The 18,602-nt window shown below is 38.2% G+C and overlaps 1 protein-coding gene and 1 long non-coding RNA gene across 7 annotated transcripts in view; both read right to left on the bottom strand.

Annotated features, from left to right (window-relative positions):
• The window catches only part of RNLS (renalase, FAD dependent amine oxidase), a 263,258-nt gene that overhangs the window by 156,896 nt on the left and 87,760 nt on the right, over positions 1-18,602 (bottom strand). The window lies entirely within an intron of this gene.
• Positions 3,412-7,107, bottom strand: LOC116573366. The gene is made up of 2 exons (XR_004278738.1): positions 5,520-7,107; positions 3,412-3,579 (listed from the first exon to the last, which is right to left on the bottom strand). It is a non-coding gene; the product is annotated as an uncharacterized LOC116573366 (long non-coding RNA).

Genomic DNA, 18,602 nt, shown 5'->3' with positions numbered 1-18,602 from the left:
CGTTTCTCCTTTTTTAAAGGTAAATAGAAATAAATGGATACAACCTATGAAGAAAAATTCACCAACCCATCTTAATAAAAACATTCCTTTTTAAAACTTGTATGTTGCATTTTAAAAAACAGAGTCTTGCATTGTATCAGCTTTTTACATTCATCAAGTGTTCACCCATTATTTAAGCTCTTTTTCTTTTAAATTTATGACGAGTCAGTCTTAATCCAGCATATTCTTACATTACTGCATTTTTTGTACTCTACTTGCTTTGCCAGGACTTCATTTAATTTGTGTGGGCTTATTTTCCTATTTATAACATATTTTGAATTTTAATTCACCCTTTGAGAGCATTAGAAATGTCATTTCATATGGGACCTTTAAATCTGGTAAGCATATTCTGAGTGCTATTTCCTGGGTCATCAATTAAGTACAAGTTCTTTGACATGGCTGTGGGCTGAATTTGATAGGTTCTTCAAAGTTGATGCCTAACCATGGGTAATTATCATTTAGGAGAAACCTTTTGTAATGTTCATACTTCTCTAATATTATTATGAGACTTTAGTCAAATTCCTACCTCTGTAAGACTTAGGAGAAACCTTTAATCAAGTTCATGCTTTTTTAGGATTCTTATGAGACTGAAATCTATATTGTTCATTCCAGTACTTGTGTGTGTGTGTGTGTGTGTGTGTGTGTGTGTGTGTGTGTATTACATATATTGCAAATAGAACTTATACTGGTCTAGTATAACATTATTTTAACAAAGAGATGGCTGGTCATATCCAGATATTGGTATGTTTTTAGTTGGTTTAAAATAACCAATTCATTTCCATGATTTGTTCTATTCCTCCTTTCAATTCTGTCAGCTTTTGCTACACGTATTCTGGCACTTTATTGTTAGGTGTGTGTATATATACTTATAATTTTGTATCTTCCTGGTCTACTGACCCTTTTGTCATCGTGAAATACTCCTCTTTCTCTCCAGCAATATTTTTTTGTTCTAAAGCCTATTTTGTGTGATATCATTATAATAACTATATATTTCTTATGGTTACTGTTTGTATAATATATCTTTTTCCATCATTTATGTAAATAAATTTATATCTTTGAATCTAATTTGTGGTCTTAGTAGACAGCATATAGTTGGATCCTGCTTTTTAAATCTAGTCTGCCAAGATGTTTAAACCATTCATATTTAATGTACATGGTTGGATTTATATTTTTTTCATTTTGCTATTTGTTTTTTATATATATCCTGTCTTTTTTTTGTTCTATTCCTCATTTATTTTTGGTTAAGTGTATTTTTAGTGTGGTATTCTAACTCTCTTGTTGATTTTTCTGTGATTTTACTCGAATTATTGTCTTTATGGATGCTCTAGAGTTACAATATACATTCTGACGGCAGACTAACAGTCAATTAATTGCAGTAAAATATAGAAAACTGGATCCTTTATAGCTCCGTTTCCTAACCATTTTGTGCTATTATTGTTATAAATATTACCTATATATGAATGTGTACCTATATATGCAAATATAGTAATTAATATTATGATATTTAAATTACAGATTATGCCTTTTTAAGAAGTCATTAGAAGAAATGATAAAATATACTTACAGAGCCTTTTATATTAACCTACACATTTCGTATTTCTAGTCATTCCATTTCTTTCTGTGAATTTGAGTTCTCTTCTGGTATCACTTCCTTTCAGCCCAAATGATTTCCTGTTGTATTCTCCAAAGGCAGGTCTACTACCGATGTGTTCTCCCAGTATTTTTATTTTCTTCTTTAAATCTGAGGATGATTTTATTTCTTCTTCATTTCTGAAGGTAAGTTTTGCAGATATATAATTCTTGGTATATATATTTTTTTCTGTCAGCACTTTGAGTGTATCCTTCAGCTGTTTTCTGGACTCTGTTCTTTCAGATGAGAAGTCAATCATTAAGTGCACCAGATCTTCAGGTAATGATCTGTTTCTCTCTTGCTGCTTTCCAGATTTTCTTTTTTTGGCTTTCCAGAGTTTGACCATGATGTGGCTAGGCGTGGATAATTTTGTGTTTATTTTTCATAGGATTCGTTAAGTTTCTTGGATCTGTAAAGGTAGTTTTCAAATTTGGGAAGTTTTGAACCATTATTTCAACAAACTTTTTGCTCTGCTGTTTTCTCTCTTTCTTCTCCTTTTGGGACTCCCATCACATGTATGTTGGTATTTTTGTTGTTGCCCTATAAATCTCTAATGCACACTTACTTTTTCTTCAGTACCTTTTATGTGTGCTTCAGATTGGATAATTCCTATTAATCAGTCTCAAATTCTCAGATTCTTTCTCCTGCCATCCCAGATCTGCTCTTGAATCACTCTAAATTTTTCATTTCAGGTCCTGCATTTTTTTTCTTGTTTATTTTAATTTATTTTCAGCGTAACAGTATTCATTGTTTTTGCACCACACCCAGTGCTCTATGCAATCCGTGCCCTCTCTAATACCCACCACCTGGTTCCCCCAACCTCCCACCCCCCGCCCCTTCAAAATCCTCGGATTGTTTTTCAGAGTCCATTGTCTCTCATGGTTCACCTCTCCTTCCAATTTCCCCCAACTCCCTTCTCCTCTCTAACTCCCCATGTCCTCCATGCTATTTGTTATGTTCCACAAATAAGTGAAATCATATGATAATTGACTCTTTCTGCTTGACTTATTTCACTCAGCATAATCTCTTCCAGTCCCATCCATGTTGCTACAAAAATTGGGTATTCATCGTTTCTGATGGAGGCATAATACTCCACAGTGATAAGGTCCTGCATTTTTAACTTCCCAATCTCCATATGATTCTCTTTAAAAAATAATTTCTATCCACTTACTGAGATTTATTATTTGTTGATTCAGAATTCATAATTTCCTTTGATTCTTTAAAAATAATTTCATTTAGCTGCTTTGAAGTATTGGTCTACTAAATCCAACATTTGGGGAGACTCAGATAATTTCTACTGACCGCTTTCTTTCTTAGTCACACTTTCCAGTTGCCTTAACTTTTTGTGGTAAACTGAACATTTTAGATAATATATTGCAGCAACTCTGGATTCTGATTCCCCCCCTCAACAGTGGTTGTTTTTGATTTGTATTGTTGTTTGTTTTGTTTGTTTGGCAAATTGACTGGGCTAACACAAATGAAATGTGTCTCCCCACGGAGTATAGCTAGTTATGTCCATGCTTGGTTTTCTTTTAATTCTTGTTTTCATTTTTAAACCTGCATTCCTAGGGGTCACCCTTGCAACTGCACAGTTCAGTGTTCAGCCAATGACTGGATTGAGGTTATTCCACTCAAACATCTTGAGCTAGTAAAGTCTCCATCCTCTGATGAATAGATCCAACAGTAAATGGTTTTCCAAGCATAAAGCTTCTCAGATTATCGCATGCCTTTGGTTGATTCTACAACACTTAAGTTTTTCTTTTTTTTTTTTTTCCAGCTTTATAATCACTTTTTTTGGGAGGAAGATTAACCAAGCTTCTTATTTGGTCACAGCTGGCAGTCCTTGAAATCAGGATCTTGACTTTTCATCTCTGCATTCTAAGGTTTAACTCATAGTAGGCTTGCAGAAACTGTTGGCAGAGAAGTTCACTTTTTAGTTTTCTTTTTTTAAAGATAGATACATTTCTTAAATATCACGTGGACAATTATTTGTTACCTCTGATTTGTCAAGCTGATGGCTACTGATTCCTTGATGACATTTGCAGGTTCCCTAAAAGTCATATGATGCATGTCACAGAACTTGCTTATTGAATAAATTTATTGAATTTACTGAATAAATTTAGCCTTTTTTTTTTAATTTAGTCTTTCTTAGTACTCTCCCCCCTCCTGTCCAGTTTTATTGAGATGTAATTTACATATAATTGTGTACATATAGGTGTATAACATGATGATTCAATACCCACACATATTGCAAAATGATTATCTTGATACTCTTGAACTATTTCTTCTCTTATATAGTTGTGTTTTTTATAGTTTTACCTCTCAAAGACCAAATACAATTTTTCTTGACAATTTCTGGGTTCCCATCTTTGTTTGTTTCTCTTTGTTCACAACAATTTCCCTCAGAGAATTGATAACCTCATGCTACCTACTGTGTAAGCAGTTATACTCTAAATGAAGGAAAACTGCATGAACACCTTACAAATTGGGGGTAATAACTGAGTGTCTTTTGCTGATTACCTATTTGCAAATGAACAACCAAGTAACTATAATGAAGATAATTAGGGATATTGCATCATAATATGTATTATTTTCTTTCTTTATTTTATGCAGAGTAATATAGGTTTGACTATCTCTTATTGAAGATACTCTTATAAATAACATCCAGTTTATCAGACCTCACAATTCTTTTTTTTTGTTAAGATTTTATTTTTTTATTTGACACAGAGAGAGAGGTCACAAGTAGGCAGAGCAGCAGGCAGAGATAGAGGGGGAAGCAGGCTCCCCGCTGAGCAGGGAGCCCAATGCAGGGCTCAATCCCGGGACCCTGAGATCATGACCTGAGCCAAAGGCAGAGGCTTAACCCACTGAGCCACCCAGGCACCCCCAGACCTCACAATTCTTAAAAGCCCTGTGTTGGTAACATATATATATATATATATATATATATATATATATATATACTATAATTTATACCAAGTCTTTGACAAGATGAGAACCAAAAGGAAGTTTCCATATGAATTATTCATTTGAAGTAGGAATAACACAGAAGTTTATGAGGGCTCTCAGTAATAGCTTGTTTTAATTGCAACAGCTACAAAACCAACTCTACCAGGTAATTTAACCAATGACCAATTCTAAATTTTTATTATGAAAAATCTTCTTCAAAAAGATAGGCTTCCCTCTTGAGAAATTCACTTCACATATGTTCTGAGTATTCACTGATAAGGCATATTAACAAATTTAGGAGGTAGCCTTGGATAGCTAAAAGCACTTATTTGTACTTTCTTACTATTGCCAGTTGTCATTCATCTATGAAAATGCAGGACATAGAATGGGAACAAAAAGATAAGTGAAATCCCTAAACACAACATTCAATCTCTTTTTCCGTAAGGGCTTTTAATAGCAATGACAAAAGAATTTGAGTTCAGTCCCATTTCTCCTCTCTACCCATCTAATGAGAACTAGAAGTGCCAGAAGGTAGACAGAAAAACGGAAGAAGAGAAAGAACAAAGTGCCTGGAGAATACATAGAGCACCTAATGATTCCATGAATAATTTATTGTAAACACTTCTTTTCTAAACTTTCCATCAATCACTTTTTCATTAGTGACTGAAGGTAGAGTCAAATAGCACACCTTTAAAGTTATTGTATCTTTAAAGTTATTTCTACAAAGTTGGACTGCAACACAGAGAAGAGGGGGAAAAAAAACCTTACAAGGCAAGTAAAGCATAGCAAAATTTCTAAATGATCGGTTGAAGCATATCTCTCTATGTATATAGACATTTAATTTCTCTCAGCAATTTTTGTGGTTTCAGGGTATATAACTCACACACAGTCAGATTCATACCTGAGCATTTCTTAGTATTTGATGCCTGTTCTTGGGTCAAAAGACTAGATTCATTAAAGATGTCAATTTCCCCCAACTTGATATTATAGATTCAAGAAAATCCCCATCAAAATCCCAGCAAATTTTGAAGCAATTGAAAAAACTGATTCTAAATTTCACCTGGAAATGCAAAGAAACGAGAGTTAATGAAGCAACTTCAAAAGGAAGAACAAAACTGGAGGAATGACACTACCTGATTTCTAGATTTATGATAAAGCGACAGAAGTGAAGACAGTGTAGCATGGGTGTAAGACAATTAGGTTAACGGAAGAGAACAGAGGGTCCGGAAATCAACCCACACATACACAGGTGATTGTTTTTTTGACAAAGGTGCAAAGGCAAATCAGTGGAGAAAAAAACAGTCTTTTCATTAAGTTGTTCTGGAATAACAACTGTATGAATATCCATATGTATAATATGACCTTTTTCCATACTATACACTATATATAAGAATTAACTCAAAATGGATCATAGGCATAAGGTGAAACCTAAGGTCCATAACATTTTTTTGCAGTGAAGTTTGAAGAAAATCTTTGTTATACCAAAGATATAATCACAAAAAATAAATTCGCAAATTCTCCTCCTTCAAATTAAAAGCCTCTATTCTTCAATAGATACTGTTAAGGAAAAAAAAAAGCCAAAACTGAGACAAAATATTTGCAAAGCATATATTTAATGAAGAACTTGAATCTAGAATACTTAAATAAAGAATTCTCAAGACTCAAAAATTTAAAAAGCAACTGAATAAAAAATGTACAAAAAATGTATAAAAAAGATATTTAAATAGTGTTCTATATCATCTGTCACTAGACAATGACACATGAAAATTAAATTAATTAAAGTCACAATAATATACTTCTACACACTGACTAGGACGACTAAAATGAAAAGACTATACAATGCGTGGGCAAGACGGTGGAGGAACTGGAACTCTCGTACGCCACTGATGGGAATATAAAATGGCATAAACATTTGGAAAAGAATTAGACTATTTCTTAAAAAATTAAACCTACAATTCACCTATGATTCAGCCATTTCATTCCCAGGTATTTAAATAAGAGAACAGGAAATATAAAGACTTGCACAGGAATGGTAATGGCCATTTGTTATAGCCCAAACTGGAAACAATTCATTATCCATCAACAGATAAATGGATAAACCCACTGTGATATACCCATATATGAATACTAATGATTAATACAAAGAAATGAACTCTTGACACCTACTATAGCAAGGATAGCTTTCAAACTAATTAGACTGAGAGAAAGAAGTAAAAAAAGGGTACAGCCTGCATGATTCCATTTATATAAAATTCTAGGTAAGTCAAGAGTCTCTACAGAGACAGAAAGCAGATCAGTGGTCGCCTGGAGATGCAAGGGTGGAAGGAGTGATGGGGTGGACTGCAAAGAACCATGAGAAAATGAGGGGGATTGTGGATGCCCTTATTATTGTAAGTGGTTTTATGAGTGTATAATACATAAATCTTATCAGATTGTACACTTATTTTTTCTAAAGATGTATTTGTTGAGAGAGAGAGAAAGCATGCGGGGGTAGGAGGAGAAGGAGAGAACCTCAAGCAGACTCCCTACTGAGCATGGAGCCCAATGTGGGCCTCGATCCCAGGACCCTGAGATCATGACCTGAGCCACAATCAAGAGTCAGACGCTTAATCAACTGAGCCACCCAGGCACCCCATACTAAATACCTTAAATATATATTAAATACTATTAAATATATATATTGTATGTCAAATATACCTCAATAAATTTAAGGAAAAAAAAACACAGCGAAATGTTACCTGTTAAAAATGTCTAAGAGATGACTGTAAGGAAAAGGCCAATAAATGAATCAAAGAAAATAAAATATAAAGTATGAGAACATGGGTTGAACAAGGACATAAATGTGAGGAAACAGAGGTTGAAGGCTAAGAAAGCAAAAGTGCCGGAAGCCAAATTTTCCATGATTCTTGTCACAGCAATGAGGGTGCTACATTCTTATGTAAAAACAGAAAGCAAAGTAATTTGGCTTCAATTAAAATGTTTGAGGGAGGAATTTGGGTCATAGTTGTGAATGGCAAAGCTGCCAATGTTTAAAATGAAACGTGTGCATCTGAATATTTCAAAGACTTAAGAAAGCATTATTCGTTAGTTTAGCCAGCATGGCTTCTTTTCAACCACCACGTGCTTCCTCTTCAGGACACTTGAGTGATTCAAGCGAGGAGGGGGATCTATGAGATGACCCCCTCCACACAGTGGTCTTGCTTGGAAATCCAGGAATTCTGGGTCTTGGTCCCAATTCCATTCTGGACCTGAAGTCAGCTTGAGAGGCAAATGATTGGCCTTTTCAATATCTTCCTATTTAAAAAATGGGGTGGGGGGGGAAGAGGCCTGTGTTCTATATGGGGAGAGGCCAACTCGGGTTTTCTTTCCCTGGAGATAGTCCCTGCCCAGGTGAAGTTAGTAATTAAATGGCATCTTTGCCTTTATCACTGCTGTCCTCATAACGTAAATGTTAAGTGTCCTCTTATGCTCATTGCTTCTAGGAAGACTGCTTTTGTCTGTTGGCAAAAGGAAAGGGAGAAAGCAATCCTCCCGCACACTGACTGATGACCTGTGCATTTCAACGGCACTTAATCACCATGGTACCCGGGTACTCAGACCCTGCGATACATTGAGAACAAGAACATCAAACCCACAGCTCTGCACGATGAGGCCGGTAGGAATTCTAGGACATGAGTCCTTTGAATCTGTTCCCTTTGTGTAAACAAGCCGAAGGCCAAAAGGAATGTGGAGTGTATGGTTCCCAAGGTTTTTCAGATTGAAACTGAATAGCAAGACCTCGTCAATTCGAGCTCCCCATTTTCTCCAAGAACAGATAACCCCTTGCAGCGGGGGGCCACACCGGTGCATCAGGCCTGTCTCGAGAGACGCTCACGGCAGCAAAGGCAACCTCACGGCCATGTCTGTGGATGTGGAAGACTCGGTTCATCAGCCGAGATTTTGAAGACCATTCATTGGTATTCTCAAGCTGTTTCTACCCGGGAGCAATTCAGAATATGGAATCAGAGTATTCACGCTGTCATTTCTTATGAGACAAGAAGGGAAATTCGAAAGTCTGGCCTTGATCAAACTACAAACTCTTTTCTGAAATACTGATTTTCCATATTGAGCAGCTAGATGGGCAGCAACATGAGACAGCAGCCCGTTGCTCAGCTAAAGGGACCCCCTGTCTTGGAAAATTGATTAGAATGACATTAAAAGTCTCTTAAAACTCTTTGGAAAATAAACCTTCTATATGGATTTTTGGCTGGATTTTACGGGGAGAAAACTATGTGGCCCAGAATGCTAATTTCAATTTGTTCACTTAGCCATCAAAAGGACCTGGTTTAAGCTGATTTGGGAGTAAGCTGCAGCAAAACATTTACCTTTTAGAAACTGAATTAGTGAAATTATTTTGCAATGCCTTGAGGTAATTCTCTAATATTTAATCTCCAAGTTTATTAAATATCAAGTAGTCGGAGATTATTTTAAAAGAAGCACACATCGTAAGCAGTTACTTTAATTATGGTTAATCCCTTACTCTGCCATTTTAAACCAAAAGTTTTTCTTCACTCTTACCTATGAACTTTTAACCTCGTGAGTGGGAGCACCTACAATCTTTATGTAAAAGAACCGTGTGCACACAAGATGAACGTTAGGCACGACTCTGGCAATAAATTACTCAACAAGATCAGATGATATAGAACATTGTCTGTTTTTTAAGGTCAAGAATCCTGTTTATTCTCAGCAAATGTAAACACAGTTTTTGCAGGAGTAACGTGTTCTAGCTCTCTTAAAAGTAAATTTACAAACTGCAAGTCACAGTCACAACCCATTTGAAAAATATGACATACTCATTTTTAAAACTGGATTTTTAAAAAAGTTTTTATTTATTTATTTGACGGAGATCACAAGTAGGAAGAGAGGCAGGCAGAGAGAGAGGAAGGGAAGCAGGCTACCCACCGAGCAGAGAGCCCGATACGGGGCTCGATCCCAGGACCCTGGGATCATGACCTGAGCCAAAGGCAGAGACTTTAACCCACTGAGTCACCCAGGCGCCCCTAAACTGGATTTATTTTGATGAACCATTCAAATTCTCAGAATTCTAAGGTTGTACAATAAAGCATCAAAATATAAACCTCTTCTTAACTAAAACTGGGATTTTATTCAAAATTTAAAATTTTGTTTTTCCTATAAGATTTCTTGAAAAGACTACAGCTATGCAATTCAGCCACAGCATACAAACTACGTAGGAGTTGTAACATAGTAAAGCCTAAAACACGAGGAAAAAACAACCAAACCCCTGGGGCATTCCAAACCGTAGTAAATATTTTCCTGTGTTGTAGACCCCAAAATGGATTGAAACCGACTCTCCTCTATCAGCTTCCATTGTCTCTTGAGTATACATGAGCTAACCGACGAACTAACGTATAATTCCCAGACAGCCCATTTAGTACTCTGGCCCCTATTTCAAAACTGGATTTAATGTATCAAACTATCGTATTAAGCTGCCATTTATGAAGATTTCCTCCTCCTCACTGAACAGTGCTGAGAGTTCTCCATCCACAGCCCTGTGTGTCTGCAGCATATGCAGAAGGAGAAGGAGCATTAATTATAATTACCCCTAATAGCGCTGCTGAACTTGAGGCGCTAGGGCTGATGTGACAGGAGGTGACGAAGGCCCATGAAGGTGAAGGGCGGCCCAGTGTTTTCTGAAGTGAGACTGCCAATTCTCAGAGCTGGTAAATGGTGTGAGAGTAAAATAAAATAAAAATAAAGTAAAGTAAAACAAAACAAGTAACATAAAAGTTTTAAAAGTATTTAAAAGGTATTTAAAAGTATTAAAAAATACCTCAGAAGTATGTTTGAGAAAAACTAGGATAAACAAAGTTAAATAACTGGCTTGAGAGCAGAACTTTCCATTTACGCCTATGCATCACGTGTGTCAAGAGGAAAAGAGATTGTGTGAGAACCTCCTAATATTACTTTACCGGGAACTCCACAGCCCCCCTCCCACCACCCCTCAGCCTGCAGAACTTTTCTTAGGGTACCCTCGCGGAACAGGTGCCCGCTGCATTTCAGAAGGTAATGTTTGAAGTAACATTCAGTCCCCATAAGAAACATCAGGAAAAATCCAAGAGGTGGGTATTGTGGCAGCTATGGGAAATGGCATACAAGCTGCTAATGTATTTATAACAGTAAAATGTAAATTATTCACCTGCTTTTGTGGGCTTTTTATATTTTCCCAACATGATTTTCCTGCTCAGTTTTGTGTGTGTGCAATTTTCTCCCCTGTTTTCAATCTCTTCATCCCCGAATAATTACAAAAAGGTGACCTGTAGGTGGTTTCTAAAAGTAGGGACGCAGGGGGCCCTGAGCGGCTCAGTGGGTTGAGCCCCTGCCTTCAGCTCAGGTCATGATCTCAGGGTCCCTCTGCTCAGCAGGGAGTCTGCTTCCCCCTCTCTCTCTGCCTGCTTCTCTGTGTACTTGTGATCTCTCTCTCTCTCTGTCAAACAAATAAATTAACTAATGAAAAGTAAGGAGACAGAAGACCAAACTTAGAGACAGGATAGCCTCTGTTCCCTCCCTACATGTATGGCAGTACTCCTTCCACAGAGGACAAACTCCTGTGTAAGACTGAAAGTGAATAAGATCTGAAACCATTTAACATATTTTATAACCCGGAACATTTGCAGATGAGGCCTACCTCCAATAACTGACCTTTTACACTAGTCAACTTTTCCTGTTGTACAAGAAATTCAATCAATGCTTATTTTTCACTGTCTCACCAGCATGAGTCACCTCTGGCTTTGGCGTGTGTTGACTTACAAGCCAGCTTCAAATGAACCATTACAATAACCTGACGTAGCGTCAGAAAACACAATAAACAGATACTTAATAGGAGTTACATATATTATAATTGTTTTCGTCAACAATGTATATTCTGATATTCTGGCAAAGTAGATAATAAAGGATATTTATTTATATAAGTGGATATTTAATAGAGGCTTGAGCAGATAATAATCTGGTTTTCCCCCACCTCCTGCAGAGTATCTTTGGATGTTACTAGAAGCTATATTGGAACAGAGGGAAGCATGACACCTGAGTATCAGTCATCAGTTAATGAGCAACTACAATGATATCAGGCGGTCTGTGATTTTGTGTAACGCTCAGCAGAGTGTCTTCCCCTGGTTCATTTTTTAATTTGTAAGTTTCCCAGGTTTTCCCCTGTACATTATTTTTGAGACAGTGAGTGCTCTACTAGTCCTTATCACTTTATAAGCCAGCTCAAGACCACAGTCTTCCATTATTGTGGGGCTATGACTATGAATTTAGATCTGTTCATATTGTGGGAGAAGACTTTCCCTTCCTTTTTCTCTCTCTCCTTCCCTGACCTTTTTTATTTTTACCCTCTTTTTTCAAGCAATAAATTGAAGGCACAAATCTTAACTCTCCTGATCGTTCCCTTCGATGGGATGTGGGATGTGAAGTCACTTCTCAAATCTCTATTTGTCCATTTTTTTTTTTTTTTTTTTTTTTTACCACTGTGGATGACTGGGTTATAAAAACATTCCCAAACAATTCTAACATTAGGAGAGCATAAGCAAGATGGAAAACACTGGAAGCCATTCAGATGACAATGTCTTGACCTCTGGCTCTGAAATTAACCTAAAAGAAGATAGATTATCCTTCGTCATGATAGTACAACATAGATGCCCGCGCCTGATGTGCACAGGGCTCACACACACAAAATCAGGTAAAGGGGAAGAAGATGGCACACATGGATTCTGTTAAAATACACGCAGGGACAGTGACAGATTTTTGAGAGGAATGCAGAAAGCAGGAGTTGGGTCAGGGTCAGGGTCAGAGTGGAGAAAGTTCCACGACAGGAAGTTGTGTGGCATTGTGATTGACTACTATTTGTTTGCAAAAAAGTGAAAGTATGAAACAAAGTTTTCTGGCTTTCACTTTCTTGATCATCAGCATACAAATGGAATATTCGTTCATCTCTCCATTCAGCAAAACACTTTCTAACTCATGCTGTGAACAGGCTCTGCTTTGAGCCAGTACAGAACACAAGGATAACTACAGAGCTTAAGGAGGAGCGAATAAAATTAACAGGAGACTCTACAATTTAATGGAACAATATTTATTATCGCTTTTTCATTTTGTTAAAGGATTTATGAGAAGCTCTGTTTACTTTTCAAAAGCAGTCCTTCTGTTCTTTCTAAGGTGACCCAAGAGCATTGGGAAATTAAGCGTGAGGTCTTTCTGAAGGTGAGTGGTGTCATATTGAAAGGCTAGCCTGGTAGAGGGAGTATTTTCAAAAGATAATATTCCTAGTGATGGTGAAGCTATGTCAGAAGGGCATCAGTGGGGTGCCTGGGTGGCTCAGTTGGTTAAGCGTCTGCCTTCAGCTCAGGCCATGATCTCAGGGTCCTGGGATCAAGCCCCACATCGGGCTCTCTGCTCACGGGGAATATTCCTCTCCCTCTGTCCCTAATCCCACTTGGGCTCGCTCTCTCTCAAATAAATAAGTAAAATGTTGAAGAAAGAAAGAAAGAGAGAGAGAGAGAAAGAAAGGAAGGAAGGAAGGAAGGAAGGAAGAAAGAAAGAAAAGAAAAGAGCAGAGCATCAGATCTGGGAGCAGAGAACGTAGCCCAGGTCATGGTCCCACTGCTGTGCCAAGTACATAATTTGGGACAACAGTAACTCCCCAAATCAGTAGTGAATCTTTCTCTAGGCCAGGGTTAATTTTTTATTCTTTTTGATTAAAAATTATGCAGAAATCTCAGGAAACCAAGACACTAGATAAAGTCACTTATATTCTAGATTCTAGAGAGTAATAAGCAACATTCAAGTATTACCTATTTCTTTGTCTTATCACTAGATAAAACGAGTGTGACAAGGGAACTCTGGGTTTGTGGCAACTGGTTGTGTGGTGTTAGACACATAAGTTAAACTTTTCAAGCTTCACTTACTATCTTTATAAGATGGAGCATAGAATACATTTGCTCTCAGTACCTCACAGAGATTGTGTCAAAACAAATCATCTCCATTTAAGTGAGTGGAGCACACTGCAAAGAAGGGAAATCAGGGGGAGACTGCTGGAGAGGGTGAAGGGGGAGGGAAATGTGGGGAGAAAGAGGATGCAGAGATGGAAATATGACGGCCAATATGGGGGAGGTGGGGGAAAGCATGCCTGGGAAGGAGGAGGTGGGACAGTAGAAGAGGGAAAAGGGAAGGCATATGAAAGTGTGGTTTGGGTGTAGCGAGGGCAGAGCTAACCGACAAAGGGAGTCAAGAGCAAGAGCAATGGAAGTGTAAATGAGAGAGTACAGAGACGTGTATCCCAGCATATTCTCTCTTTTGATTCAGGATTTTGGTAAGTGTCAGCTTCGAGTGGGCATTTTGAAAGGAAGAAAAGCATATTTGGAAAACTAGGGCAGGACAGAGGCAGCAGTTATCAAAGTTGTGGTGGGGGACACAGAAGACAATAAATGGAAAGGAGGCAAACACCTTTCACCTGTCTATTTTGTCCTCCATATGGACCACAGAAGGTACGGGAGACAGAAGGAAGAGGGCAGGGAACATGGATGTAGCTTCTGGAAGGGAGAAATACTCCAGAAGGACACCTGGAAGGAAAACTATTTGTAGTCATCTGCCTACGAAACAGGAGAGCAACTGCCCAGTAAAGCAGAGTGATTACAGGCTAGAGCGCAGGAATCCAACACCATAACTAATGCCCCTGGGGTTCGGGAATTGACAGGATTTCCAAATTGCAAAGTTGGGTTCTCTTGATGAGAAAAGGATGGGAAAACTCCAAGAGAACTCTTCAGAATTTCAGTAACCTGGGAAAAGCTAAACCCAGTTCCCCCTTGGAGAATGGCATAGAAGAGGAAGACTCTGGTATTGAAGATTTACTTCTTAAGATGCTAAAATGCAAAAGAGGTAGTCTGGTTGGCTTTTAGACCAGAGAAGATGAACTTAGACCAGAACTTCAGAAAAAGAGGCAGATGCTTTTGAGAATTTGATGAAACCATAAACCCTCTCCCCCAAGAGAAATGCACAAAAGTCTGGACACAATTTCAAGGACTTCACAGGCTACCTGTTATCATGTGCTATATGTCCTTCACTATATACAACACACAACAAACTGCATTTCTTTTTTTTTTTTTAAGATTTTATTTATTTATTTGACAGACAGAGATCACAAGTAGGTAGAGAGGCAGGCAGAGAGAGAGGAAGGGAAGCAGGCTCCCTGCTGAGCAGAGAGCCCGATGAGGGGCTCGATCCCAGGACTCTGGTGATCACAACCTGAGCCGAAGGCAGAGGCTCAACCCACTGAGCCACCCAGGTGCCCCAAACTGCATTTCTTTTAAAGACTTGATTTCATGGAAGGGCATGGTTAAAGCTCAAGAAATGGTAGTTGTCATTCAAAAAAACACTTCTCTGTGGGGTGCAGCTGGGGAAGGTTTCAAGTTTGAGAACTGCCAATTGACCTGGTATTTCTTAAGTGGAAGATTATATGGAATTTTTGCAAGAATACAGACATAGCTATGGAGATGGCCAGAGCACAGGACATGGTAGAATGAAGGCAAGAACAGGTACACCGAAGGTTTAGAATCTCACACTGAATGTACTGCTTCTCTGGGAAACATATCAAAATGAAAATGAAGGGGAAGCTGTATAATGGGCACTCGTGAGAATGAACTTGACTGCTTGCAGCCACACAGATGGGGAAAGCATATGCAATCTGTGGTAAATGGAAAAATGAACAAACTATTTGTAAAAAATGAGTTCAGAGTGTTTTGGAAGACAAGCTGAAATTGGTAAAAATGTAGAAGAAACATAACCTAAGGGGGAAAAGTAGTAATACAGGTAATGAACACAAGTCAGTTCCCTGGAAGCAGAGGTGCTAGAAAGAACAGTACAGAATTTGCTCATTTTTGCATTCCAGCATTCGAAGATGTAAGATGACAACCACCGGGCAATGGGCTTCAAATTCCCACAGCCCACATGGAAAGAGATCCTAAGAGGCTTGATGAAGGTGACCTTCCAAAGCTAAAACAGCAGAGGTAGAAGAAGGACACTACAAAGAAAGGAAGATTTGGAAGCTCAAAGCCATGGTTATAAAACAACGGCGACTAACAATGGGAAAGTCTTTCACGAAGGAAGCTGTTAAATGCCCACTTGAGAAACAGAAGTAGATGTGTTTCAGGATGTGGGCATTAAAGAGAAAAGATTTTTGTTTAAAACCAGGAACAGTCAGGAGAAAAACTGGGACAAAGCAGAAATGTCATGTGAAATGTCTTACATAACAAACTGATGGCTTAAGCCAATAAAAGTTTGGGAGAGAACAAGCACCTGTCCAAGGGGAAGGTGTGAGAAGGAAGAGACACAACAACACCTGGTCTATGAACATACCGTGGAAGATATCTGGAGCCAACGAGCTAGAATTTGGAAGAAACTCTGAGTAGAGTTATAAAATAGTGTTTTTGAGGTCATTTAGGAGAGAAAGAAGCAAAAAGTCCTGGTCAAAGCATAAAATTTATCTGGATAAGATTCAGGCAAGAATCATCCATGGATGTTGAAACCAGTGGGTTAAAGAAACAGATATTTACATAGTCCAAGTATCTCCCTACAAATTACTTATTAATTACAAAGAGAAAAATTGTAACTTGACAGTAGAGAAATCTGACAAACATCCTCTTACCCAGTGATCATCACCAGTTACCACGACCAAGTTAAAGTGATGGGTAAGTTAACCAGTGGTGGGGTAGAGCAGCATCACATGGCTTGTAACACAATGTTCTGAGAAACACACATCACATCCAGGAAAAAAGGCAAAACCTGCATCTAATCAGGAGGAAACATCAGACAAACTGAAATCAGGGGACACTTTGTATTACAATTGTTCTGTACTTTCCAACTTTTCAAAAGTACCAAGGTCATGAAAGACAAAGACTGAGGAACTGTTCCAGATTAAAAAACCCAAAACCAAAAACCCAACAACTAAAAAGACATAACAACTTAATGTACATGTGATCCTGGATTGAATCTTGGAGTATAAAAAAGTAATATTTTTCTGTTGTTATAAAAGGCATCCCTGAATCCACTGGCAAAATTTGAATAAAGTCTGTAGATTAGATAATATTGTATCCATGCTAATTTCCTGGTTTTGACAATTGTACTATGGTTATATAAGAGAGTGTCCTTGTTTTAAGGAAATATGTACTAAAGTATTTAAGGATATGAAATATCACTTCTGCAACTTACTCTCAAACAGTTCAGAAAGAAATAACAATTTCATCTTATACACGTACAGAGAGAGAAAGACTAAGACAGAGACAGAGAGAGACAGACAACAAATGAGGTCAAGAATTCATATTTAGGGAATCCAAGTGAAAGATACATAAGAATTCTTTGTATTATGCTTGTAACTTTGTAACTCTAACTCTGAAATTATTTCCAAATTAACAATGAAAAACTCCCTAGAGAAAGAAGCCAAACTAAAACAATTCCTGAAATGGCCTTGGATCCAGCTTGGGGGCGGGGGAGTGGTGGTTGGTAGGGAGATCCAGCTGTAGTTTTTTGAGAGAATTAGGGAAACCCAGATATAGACAAAATATTAGGTGAAATTACATAATAACTGATCTTTCTCAGGTTTAGTGATGGCGGTGTGCTTATGTAGAATGATGTTCTCAGTCTTAGGAGATGTGCTGGAGTGACGATAGTAAAAGCTCCATGTGTGGAGAAGGTTCCATCGTTGCTCACAAGGCATAGTGGCAGCAGTCGTACTCACCAATCTGTGGTGCTCCCCAACGCTCAATATTTCCTTTGTCCCTTAGTTGGGCACAGCATTTCTCTGCCAGTGACTGCCTTGATCCCCGGGGAACAAAAGCTCCTATTTGATTATTACTCTTTTAGATGGATTTTGAAGCAGGATTTTTTGGTTCTCATGAGTTCCAAAATGTAGTGTGAATAGCCCTTCGGCATGTCCTTACAGTTCTCTCTCTCTCCCTAGGATTTAGGCCTGTGTTCATAATAGCTAACACGGTACAAGCTCTCAACAAAAATTATTTCTTACCGTGACTTCTTTGTCAGGCTTTTTTTCTTGAAGGGGGGGGGGGCATATGTTGCATTCTCCCCTACTTCTGCCCTCTCCAAGGAGGCTTCTTGGTGGCTCTGTATGTAGGTTTATTTGGACCCCGCCCCCCCCCCCCCCAGTAACCAGGTAGCTGTGGATCCAAGAAGTAGACACAGCCTGGGTTATTTCTCAAATAGCTTTTCAGGCTCTTCTCCCTCAACCAGCTCTGCAATCAATTTCTGCCAGCTCTGACCCAGCACATTTGCCCTCATATCCCTAAAGCCCAGGTCTTGTTCATCATCCAACTGAGATCCAAGAAGTACATATAACAAATAAGCAGATAAGCAAGAAAAATGCACTGTGGTCTAAAGAAAAGTGTCAAAGAGATAAAAGGGAGAGGCAGGAACGTTCTGCATATATTTATAAGATATGCACATCTTCAGAGATTCTCTGGTTAGCAAGATGAGGCATGGAGAATTGTGAACAATGTATACTCATAAATATCCTTTACAATGAACCGGTAATGATTTAAAGAGGGCACAGTTCTGCTTTGGTTAGAATACAATTTTAATAGCATTTTCTAAGCTGCTATTTCTGTTGTTGCACCAAATAGAACTTTTGACTAATGGGACATGAAATTCAAGGGCTTATTCTCAAATACCTTAGCTGTAAGTTACCTCCTGGCTGTTTGAACAGGAGGCCATCGTTTCATTATTTCATCAGAGGAGTCGTCTACCCCACCAGTGTCTACTGTCACTGCAGACAGTAAGGAGAGCCACATGCCTCACTTTCAGCATTGGGATTTATACAGACCATTATATAATCTGTTCCAGCACTGATGTTAGACATATTTGAAAGCTGAATGAACTCACTTGTGCTCGAGAGACCTGTATTTGCTAAACTAGATGCTCTACT

Source organism: Mustela erminea, chromosome 14 (assembly GCF_009829155.1).
Source record: "Mustela erminea isolate mMusErm1 chromosome 14, mMusErm1.Pri, whole genome shotgun sequence".
NCBI classification, from domain to species: Eukaryota; Metazoa; Chordata; class Mammalia; order Carnivora; family Mustelidae; genus Mustela; species Mustela erminea.
Note: the sequence above shows the minus strand (reverse complement) of the source record. Positions and strands in the feature narration are given on the sequence as shown.